Source organism: Rattus rattus, chromosome 5 (genome assembly GCF_011064425.1).
Source record: "Rattus rattus isolate New Zealand chromosome 5, Rrattus_CSIRO_v1, whole genome shotgun sequence".
NCBI classification, from domain to species: domain Eukaryota; kingdom Metazoa; phylum Chordata; class Mammalia; order Rodentia; family Muridae; genus Rattus; species Rattus rattus.
This window is the reverse complement of record NC_046158.1, coordinates 71,314,497-71,326,355: the sequence shown is the minus strand read 5'-3', so window position 1 is coordinate 71,326,355 and position 11,859 is coordinate 71,314,497. Positions and strand designations below refer to the sequence as shown.

At 34.4% G+C, this 11,859-nt stretch overlaps 1 pseudogene; it reads left to right on the top strand.

Moving 5' to 3' along the window:
* The first annotated feature begins 9,461 nt into the window (after positions 1–9,461).
* Positions 9,462–10,351, top strand: LOC116900465 (annotated as a pseudogene).
* Positions 10,352–11,859: the final 1,508 nt, after the last annotated feature.

Sequence of the window (11,859 nt, the reverse complement as noted above, 5' to 3'; positions counted from 1 at the left end):
AGAAACAATCACCACATACACTGTTAAAAGTCCCAGAAGAACACCAAGCTACATAACCATAGTATATATGTATAAGACCTAGTTCAGACCCATAAAGGATGCCCAGTGTTCAGTTAAGTCTCTGTAAGACCTAGGGATCATTAGTTAATTCTTTAGGTTTCCACATTGCCCCCAAATGCTCCCATTCCCAGTCATCTTTCCATGTACTCTCTTCATTTATCCTTTCCCCATCCATTAACATCACTACCTGCCCCTAGTCCACCTGTGAAATTTATTGTATTTCCTCTTCCCAGGAATATCCATGTATCCCCCTTGAGCCCTTCTTGTTATTTGCTTATCTGGGTTTATGGACTGTAGCATAATTCTTTACTTAACAGTTAATATTCACTTATAAGTGAGTACATACCGTGTTTGTCATTCTGGGTCTGGGCTAGCTCAGTCAGGATAATATTTTTCTAGTCCTGTCATTTTGCCTGCTAACTTCATGATGTCATTGTTTTTAACAGCTGGGTAATAACACTTTGGTGTATAAATCTATCTATTTTTTAAATCTAGTATTCAGTTGAAGAACATCTATGCTGTTTCCAGTTTCTGGCTATTATGAATAAATCTACTATAAATAAACATGAGAAAGTGTTCTTTTAGTATGATGGAGTGTCCTTTGGGTATATACTCAAAGGTATATATTTGATCTTGAAATAGCTTGATTCTCAATTTTCAATTTTCTGAGAAATTCATATATTGATTTCTGTAGTGGCTATACAAGTTTATTCTCTGCATAGCAATGGATGAGTGTTCCACATGGTTTTAGTATAGAATTCTACCAGAATATCAAGGAAGAGCTAATGTCAATGTCTCTCATGTTTTTCCACGAAATAGAAAGAGAAGGCAGAGTATCAAATTCATTTTAGGAGGTCAACTGGAAATCAAGTGGATACATGTTTGGTAGAAAGAAGTCAAAGTATTGTTATTTGCCTATGTTATGATAGTATACATAAATGACCCAAAGATTCTACCAGAGACATCCTATAGGTAATATATATCTTTAGTGAATTAGCTGGATACAAGATTAACTAAAAAGAATAAATAAATCAGTAGCCTTTATATATAAATGGCAAAGAAACTCAAAATGAAATCAGGGAAACAACACCTTTCACTATTAAAGAATTATTATTGCCTTTGATTATTCAATTCCCAAATAAAAGACACATGCCACCCTTAGTTTATAATAAGACTTTATCAGCACTAAAGCTGGACAGATATCTCTCCTAGATGTTATTAGTATATACTTTTCTATCAATAATCCCAAGTTATTATTTACTATTGTCCATCTGGACTGTTCTTAACTCTAACTGGCCAGCCCTCATTGCCAAGATTTTAAGATCTTTACCCCATGGCAACTTCTTCTCTCTCCATCTTCCTCTCCTCTCATAGTCTCCTGTGATCTCAAGCTCAGAAACCCCAAACCCTGACTATGTATCTTCTGCAACCTACTGGCTGTTAATATCTTTATTTAACCAACAGTTTTAAATTATGGAGCAAGAGATTTCTGTGAGCAACTATGTCTTGCGGGCCAGTATTTGTCATAAAAATATGTATCAAAAGAGAAAGTCTCAACACTTCACAATAGCCACAAATAGCATAAAATATCTTGGGGTTACTCTAAACAAGCAAGCCAAAAAATTGAATGACAATAACTTCAAGTCTTCAAGGAGAGAAATTGAAGAGATATTGAAACATGGAAATACTTTCACATTCATGGATTATTAGGATTAACATAGTAAAAGTGCCCTTCTTACCAAAAGCAATCTACAGATTCACTGCAATTTCTATCAAAATTCCATTGACATATTTTACAAATCTTGAAAGAGGAATTCTCAACTTGATTTGAAAAAACAAAATTCCTTGGATAACTGGAACAATCTGATACTGTAAAAGAACTTCTGGGCATATCACCAATCCCTCTTTCAAGTTGTACTCCAGAGGTATAATAACAAACTCCCCCATGGTATTGGCATAAAAACAGACAGGTTGATCAATGGAGTTAAATGGCAGACCCAAAGATAAATCCACACATCTATCACCACCTGGTTTTTGATAAAATAGCCAGAAATATAAAATAGAAAAACACATCTTCCATAAATTGTGCTGATCTAACTGGATATCTTGATGTAGAAAAAGTGAAAACAGATCTGTATCTATTAACCTGCATAAAACTCAAGTGCAAGTAGGTCAAAGACCTCAACCAAAACCAGATACACTGAACCTGATAGATCAACAACACAACAATGCAACACAGCAACAACAATACAACAGCAACAACAACAACAACAACGACAACAACAACAACAACAAGGAACCACAACAGCTACAACAAAAATAAAGCCCAATAAACTACAAAACTACAGTGCATCCATTGTCAATGATGACAAATGAAGAATGTGCTTACTTACTTGTCCAAGGTCACCTGACATAGCATAAAGAACTCAATCAGGCAGGTTGGGAGGGGCCACAGCAAAACTGAGGCTGTGACAATTTTTATTTATTTATACCTTTATCAAAAAGAGAATGTAATGGCAATTGCCAGGATTGATACAGTTTTAATTTTCAGGATACAGTGAAGTTAGAAAAGCTACACAGCAAACATAAGAGTTATGTCTAAAACCGATTGTCCTGTCAAACTTCAATGTTTTCTTGACTTCCGAGGCAACATCAGTGAAGCACAAAGTGGCCAGAACACTTGACTGCCTGAGAAAGTGCATGGGTTCCGGAGGAACTAGAAGGTACATAGTGCCTAGGAGCAATGGATTCTAACCTGAAGAACTTAACATGTATGCTTCTCAAGGCAGCCTGGCCAAGCCCACTTCATGGTACCCTGCAATGGAGAAATGGATCAAGGAACAATCATGGATGTCTTTTGGACAGAGAATACCTTTCATATATGCTGTATTTTCCTTTCTTTCCAGAACACATATAACAAATTCAATTAATGCAGAAACTATGTATTATTATTATTATTATTATTATTATTTTACAATTTAATTAATATAATATACTGGTGGTAAATAAAACTCACATGAACATAGCTTTATGATATAGTGTGTGTATAGGATATGTGGAACCCTAATTCAATCCTAAGTACTGCAAAAACAAAACTAAACTAATATAGCTGGAAATGGTAGCATGCATTTGAAATCCCAGCACCTGGGAAGTGGAAACAGAGTAATCATGAGTTCAAAGTCATTCTGGGTGAGCTCCAGTGCCAAAAGTAAAAATAATTATCAACAAAAGTCATATGTTTGAAAGAGCACAAGGAGGGGTGTATGGATTTGTTTGGAGGGAAGAAATAGAAGAGGATAAACATAATTTCAAAAATAGAAGAAACACCTAATAAAAGAAGAGAAAAAGAATGAAAGAGAAAGAAAACCACTACCACCACCGAAACCGATGACAATAATCAATAAACTAGAAAACTCCAGTGATTCATTCTCATCAGACATTATTAGGAGACTTGGAAATATTCTGAGTAGCCACTAAGTGTTTTATCATATTACTAATCATCAGAAAAGGGCAAATGATAGCCAGAAGGAGATGCCATTTCATATCTGTCAGAATAGTTGCTGGCAAAAGACAAAAGTTCTGGAGTTGGTGATACGAGCTTGTTATTCCAGCATCTGGGAGACAGAAACAAGAGTATCAGAAATTGGAAACCAGCCAGAGCCCCATGGTAGACTCCCTATAAACAACAAAACAGCGAAATACTACATAAATTGTATATGTCAAACACAAAATTAAATGGATGTTGGAAATGGGTGGAGAAAAAAATCCTTATGCACTCTTCTTGGAGATATTAACTCACATTGTTATTATAGAAATGAGTTTGGAGGTTTTAAAAAGAAATTGATAGAAAGGAGCCAAATTCAGTTCCCAGTACCCATTTCACATTTTCACCCAGTACCCATTGGACTTCTTGGACATCTACACTAACTTGTATGTGAATTCACATGTAGACAACCATACAAATAATTAAAAGTAAAACTCTTTAAAGATGAAAACACTTATCATCAAAGAATCCTACTTCTAGGAATTTTGACAAACAAAAAATGAACAATATTTCAAAGAGCTCTGCATATCCATATTTATTATTGTGATATTTTTAATGATCAGCATATGAAAACACTAAAATTTCTAGCACCAGAGGAACAGATAAAGTGATATACAGTGACACCCTATTCAGACATAAGAATGACAGATACATAGCTAATTGTTACAATGTATATTGTTTCTATATGAAATCCTGTCTCTTATCTCAGGCAAAAAATAAAAATAAAATAAAATAAAAAACAGGTAATGCATTTTTTCGCTTGTGTATAATATTTTTTTCTTTCTCCATTAATTTATTTATCCTGACTGAAGCCTCCTTCTCCTCCCAACCCATCTTCCTTAGATGACTTCTTCCCTATTCTTCCTTCCCTTTACTTCTGAGAAGTGGGAGTGCTCCCACCCACCCCCAACCCTGGAATCAACCTACTGCAATACCTCAAGTTAATACAGAATTAGGCATATCCTCTCCCTCTGAGACCAGACAAGGCAGCCCAGTTAGGGAAACAAGATCCTCAGGCAGGCAACAGTCAGCATAAGCCTCTATGTATTGGGGAACTCACATGAAAACTAAGCTGCACATTTGATACATACGTGCAGGGGCCCTAGGTCCATCCCATGTAAGCTCTTTGGCTGATGGTTTCATCTCTGGGAGCCACAAAGGATCAAGGATAGTTGACTCTGTTGGTCTTATGGGTTCCTATCCCCTCTGGGTCTCTGAATCCTGACCACAGCTCTTCTGCCAGATTCCCCATCTCCCTCTAAAGTTTGGCTGTGGGTCTCTACATCTGTTTTAATCAGTTACTAGGTGGAAACAGAGGACAGTTATGGTAGGCTCCTATCAGCAAGCCTAACAGAGTATCATTAATACTGTCAGGGATTCAGTTTCATGGGATAGATTTCAAGTTGGGCCAGTCATTGATTAGCCATTTGCTCAGTCTCTACTCCATCTTTGTCACAGTACTTCTTGTAGGCAGGATAAAATTTGAGTAGATGGTTTTGTGAGTTGGTTGGTGTCCTTATAGCAGTCTTGCTTGGTTATAGGAGGTGGCTGCTTCAGGTTCCATATCCCCTCTGCTGGATGTCTTAGCTAGAGTCACCCCAATAGACTCTCACATTCAATGTCTCTGACACATTCTAGATATGCACCACCCCTGGCGAATTCTGTTCACTCTCCTGGTCCTCCCTCATCTTCTCCACACATTCCCCTTCCCATGCTCTCTTCCACCTAGTTCCCTTTCTCCATTTACTTCCAATGATTATTTCATTTCTTTTTCTGAGTGAGATCCAAACATCCTCCCTTGGGCCCTCCTTTTTTATTTTTTTAGCTTCTTTGGGTCTATGGATTATAGTGTGGGTATCCTGTATATTATGGCTAATATCTACTGTCTGTGAATTACCTCATAGTCAGACAATATTTTCTAGTTCCATCCATTTGTCTGAAAATTTTATGTTTTTGTCTTTAATAGATAAATAGTGTTCCATTGTATAATGAACCACATTTTATCTCTTCTTCAGGAGAGGGGCATTTTGAGTTGTTTCCACATAGGTTGGACCAGAAAAGAAAATCCTCCAGCCACATAATAATGAAAACATTAAATATAAAGAGCAAAGAAAGAAAAACTATCTACAAGGGAAAGGCAGACTTACGAGAATTACACAGTACTTCTCAACAGAAACTCCAAAAGCCAAAAGGGCATAGAGAGACTGGAAGTAGACCCTAAGAGACCACAGATGTCAGTCCAAACTACTATACCCAGCAAAACTTTCATTCATGATAGATGATGTGAAATGTTTAATAGACCTACAGAAGCAAAGCATAATGCTTGTTAGTTGATAAAATATAACGTTATAATATTATCTGTATTAAGAATAATAATTCTTGATTACAGCTGTGATGGCTAATCCTGGTATTCATCTTTATTACATCTGGAAACAATTAAAACTTCAATAGGTGGTCTCGCCCGTGAAGAATTTTCTTTACTAGATCATTTGAAGTGATAAAATACAATCGTGTCTACACCTGCATTGACCTCCATACAAGGACGTAGAAGGACGCTTTTGGTTTTACCTACTTGCTCTTACTCTTGCTGACAAGTGTGTTTATTCTACTGCAGAGACATTCCTTAAACATCATTAGAGCTCCATTCTTTAGGATTTAATATAGACTGAGGACCAGCTGAGCTATCTAGCACTGTGGACTGAACAACTACCAGATTCTTGTACTTTCCATTGGAAGGCAGGTATTAATTGGTCTAGCTGTCACAGCTTGGAATTGACTTCAATCAATCTACTTCCAATATATTCTTCTATCAGTTCTGTTTCTCTAGAGAACCCTGACTAATAAAATTTTCTACAACATTAACTACTGTTTGTACTTATGAAGACCAGGAAGAATAGAACTTAATTTTTCTAACCATAAACATACATCTTAAAGAGAATCAGTCATCTGAAGTGATGAGTGTATTATTGACTTGCTTATAACAACCACGTCAATATACTTCAATTTTAATGGTATACTTAAAATACAACACACACATGCACACACACACACATTCACGTCGAAGAATTTCATGCACGCAAAATACAAATCTATAGGAATTTAGCTATAAATTTATATAAAAATATAACTAAAATTTGACTAGTTGTTTACAAATCTGTCAACCTAATGCATAAATCTGCTTTGGAACATACTCTATGCATAAAATTTTCTACAAAGAAAACTAAACTGCATAGTCAAATTGCATATATTTGTATTTTAGAAGCAGCAATACTATTGTTTACTTTCTTTTAAGTATTTGATGAGTTTTATGAGGATAAAAGTGAAAATGTCCTTTTTAGTGGCTATTCTCTGAGGTATCTAAAAGAAATAGAACAGTACCCACCTCTTTCTATTTCCTCTCCTACCCTCCACCCCCAGTACTCATACACAGTCTACCATCTGGCCTCTAAAACTTTACATAAACTTAAACTGTTTACCTCTTAAGGGAAATCTCTACATTTGAATTAAGCCTTTGTCAACTAACTCTGAAATTAATATTCCTCTTATTCTGCTTATAAGATCAATTGTCAACAAATAAAGTATATGTTAAACTACATATTCACTACGATTTTCATATATGCACTTTAATTTTTGAGCCATACTGGACTTTATTATTTAGGAATTTTCCCTCAAGTTGTTCATTCATGACATTTTTCTAAAAGGTTATATTCCTGTAAAGTGTATAGTGATTTTTGTCCTTAGGAAATCTCTGGAGATGCAAAGCCTGCCTTCACAATTAAAATTAAGGTCCCAATGAATCTAATTAGAAGAAAATTACTATTGGACTTACAATGATAGGATGGTTTGTCATTGTGTGCTGTATAAAATATCCACAGACTTTGTTGTCTCTTAAGAAATAGAGTCAAATGTGCAAAACTGTCATCATTCAGGACTACTAGTCAGGTATCACATTCCTGAATTTGGGCCTAATGACTACTCCTTACTTAAATAACTAAAGATATATACTTGTTTGCAATGTATGCAGTTCCATGTAAAGCTGTATTGCTTTTGGATGACTTAATATTATAAAAATCCAGAATATATTTTTCTGTTTACTATTCTTAGCAGTTAGTTCCTAGTGTAACTACTTGAGGAATCTTCCACTGAATAGGCAGTTGATAATATCAAGTCAGACTTTTTCTTAGCATTGTTTAAGATGTGAGGCATTGGAGAATGATACAGCTCTGCAGTTGTTGAGGAGTGCATTTAAAGAAACTAGCATAAACCTTAAGCATGCTGCTACTTCAGGTGATTTAAGTGGCAGGACAAAAAAGAGGAAGAACAAAACCAGTCAGGTTTAGTGAAGTGAGGAGTATAAATGAACATAGAATGTAGGAAGGCGCCTCATTGAACATGATGTAGAACAAGAGGACAGATTTTTTTAATGGACTCTATGTAAGTATTATGACAGAATAATGAAATAATATTGGGAAAATATGATTTAGAAAAAGGAGGGAAAAATATAAGAGTAGTGTTCTCAAGAGTGGTAAAGAGAATGGATATTTAGATGACTCGGCTTGTAATGATGCCTGCTATGAAAACTTATGAGTTGAATTTCATTGTCCTCTAGGACCCACATGGTGGATAAAGAGAATTGTCTTCTTCAAATTGTCCTCTGACCTCATCATGTGTGCCGTGGCATGTGCACATGTATATGGTATAGTTTTTTTGTTACATGAAATCAAATTGTCTTTCTCTTCCACTTTCATTCCCTCTCGCAATTCTTTCCTTTTGTCAGCTTCATCCCTTCATATAAAACTCCTTGATTCTTCCTATATCAATAGTAAAAATGTAACATATATTTGCAGCAAAACATACTCTTTTATATTTTCTCGTGCAAACCATTTATAATAAACATGTGTGTCATATTATACTTATTTATGTTATTGAACAGTCTTTTGGAGTAAATTTTAATCTTTTACATTGACATTTTATATTTAATACATTTTGTATTTTATTTATTACCATTTAATTTACTATTTTAAAGTTTGTTCCTTCATGTGATTATAAATAAAACAATAAAGTATGTTCTTGTGTAACTTAACTTTAATTCCTATAGAAAAGATTTTAAAGGATAAATTGGTGAGATAATATGTTCTTATATTTTCTCATTCAATATTGTCAAATATTCAATATTATCAAATTGTGTCCAAAACATAAAGTTTAAATATTCTTTTCAACTAAATGAGTAATTTATTGCTGACTTGATAGGTATAGACTCACACATATCTTTTTCATTTTCTACCTATATTTGTGTTTCAACATCCTATAATGTGTTTCATATATTTAAATGTATTTCTTTTAATTGTTTTGTAAATATTAAAGTTAAGTTTTATGTAATTAAAATCTTATTTTTTATTTTTGAGATTATAATGTAATTTACTGTATGCCTAATTATTATTTAATTTCTTGCATGCTTTTTCTTCTAAATATTAAGATATTTTAATTTTACATTATATCTTTAAACTATCTTTATTCTGCTTATGCTCATTGTACTAGTTTCATGTCAGATTTCAGCAATTGCTGGGTAGTTGTAAAATTAATTATGACATATCACTTATTTCACAATCTGTTCTTTTCCTGAATATGTCTTTATTTCTCTTTCAGTTGACCTGTAATTCCATTGAAATTTGGAGACTCCTTTTTATGTTATTAATAAGTTCTGGAATAAAATAAGCCATGAACTCTATTTTCTTATTTCTAGAATGAATAAACATTATTTTAAAATTTCATGACGTTGTTGTTGCATATCATTTCCAATGCTTTGTTTGAACACTGAATAAAAGATATACAGAAGAATACATGAACAGAGAACAATGTGACTGAGTTTGTTTTTTGGGTCTTACTTCAGAGTCCTGAAGGCCAGAAAATATTATTTGTTGTGTTCTTGGTCATCTATGTTGTGACAATGGCAGGCAACCTGCTCATTGTTGTGACTGTTGTGGTCAGTCCAAGTTTAGATGCCCCCATGTACTTCTTTCTTGGCTACTTATCATTTATGGATGCTGTTTATTCAACCACAGTTACACCAAATATGATTATAGACTTACTCTATGAGAAGAAAACTATTTCCTTCAAAGCTTGCATGAGCCAGCTTTTCATAGGACACTTGTTTGGCATGGAGCTGAGATCTTACTTTAGTTGTCATGGCCTACGACCGGTAATGTAGCCATCTGCAACCCTTACATTATCTGACTATCATGAGCCAACGTGGTGTGTGTGTTTGTTGTTGTTGGCCTGGTTTGGGGGTTTCTGCACGCTGTAGTCCAATCATTTGTATATAACCTTCCTTTCTGTGGCCCTAATGTCATTGATCACTTCTTCTGTGACATGTACCCTTTATTTAAATTGGCCTGCACAGACACTTATGTTATTGGCCTCACAGTTGTTGCCAATGATGGGGCAATTTGTGTGGTCATCTTTATACTGTTGGTCATTTCTTATGGGGTCATTCTTCATCCCCTGGAAGAATCTCGTCAGGAAGGAGGCGAAGTTCTATCCACCTGTGGCTCCTATATTACTGTGGTAGTCCCTTCTTTGTTCCTGTATTTTTATGTATGTGAGGCCTCCTTTACTTTACCCATTGATAAGTCATTGACTGTATTTTACACCGTTATCACCCCAATGTTAAATCCCCTCATATATACTCTGAGAAATGCAGAGATTAAAAATGCCATGAGGAAACTTTGGACAAGTAAAGGGAAATGAAGTGGAAGAGAAATAGAGGGAGTCAATTTTCTAGGGACTGTCACCCTAATAGAATATCTAATTCTATATACAATGTAGAAGTCCATAGGAAAGCCAGAAAATTATTTTATTACACTAAGTTTCTCCTCAATGTTAGTAACTTAAGAGCAATAAAAACAATTACTATGTGAATTCTTTCAATGAACAACATGCATTTTTAAGATTTTCAGAATAAGTAGAAAATACACATTAAATTTGAGCAACAAAATAGTTTTACACAGACTAAAGATTTATGTGCCATAATTAGTACTGTAAATTTATTTTAATTTGTGGAAAATTCTTTTGTGTTTCTTAAATAAATTTAATTGGTTTTGAGAGCTGAGAAAGCTTCTTGCCAAGAATAAAGAAATAATATAGAGCTACTTGGATCATTATTTGCCTCTTACACTATTAAAAGCACATTAATATTTAAAATAATTTTAATTTTATATTTAAAAGAGAACTTTTGATATAATTTTGTTAAAATTTTGACATATTTGTATTTAAATAGAAGTAATATTGAAGTTTTAATGTTAATGATAGGGAGGCATAGACAAAATATCTAAAATGAATAATGGAGAAATATACCAAATCTTTATTTTCACAATTGGAAAGGTATATGAATTATTTGCATGGTATCTTTGCTAGCAGATTTTTTATAGTTATAAAAACATCCTGTATCAAAGTTCTGAAACTTAGAATGTCTGATACTTTGTTGTTTTTCAACGCCTGTTTCCTTAAGAGCTCATGGCATATTGATAAAAAAGAGAAAAGCTTCTGGACGTTCATAGTTAAAAAATAACAGAATTCAGTCCATGAAGTATAGTAATACAATGCATAGTCTGTATTAGATATTTTAGAAAATACCATCGTCAAGAAAGCTGTTAGGAAAATATAGTCAAGAGAAAGAAAGTAGTGGATTTGTTCAGATTCTTCCCTGGAACCATGCCACAATTTCCAGCTCTAAATATCAGCCCTCAGGGAATGTTGTTCCACAGAAGCTCAGCCCAATTCTCCTGTAATAGAGTATACTTGTTAAATACTGCTACCACTGGCAACCTCACAGCTCACACATAAATAGGAAGTCCAACTTCGTCCATGTTAGAGGGATAATTCAAAGTGATTGGAATGCAACAAGGAACAAAAGAAGTTACCAATGCCCTCAATAATCATGTGCTTTATGTTGTTATAAGCCAGATAGCAAACATCAGTTTTCCTCACTGATTAGAATTTAGAATTAAGCCTTCAAGAGTAGGTTTGTTGTGGAGTGTGTCTTAAATCCAATCAGAGAGTGGTTAGTTAATCAAACAATGTTTGTGACAAGATTGCAGCAGTGTATCATGCTGGCTATAAATCGTAGTGTTTGCAGCTAAGTTGGTGACTGTTACCCTCTGAAAGTATGCAGAGTACCTTCCAGTACCATGATCCCTAGTCAGCAGTGGTAAAGCCTCTAGTTAGGCACTAGCTTGACCTTTCTGTGAGATATGTAA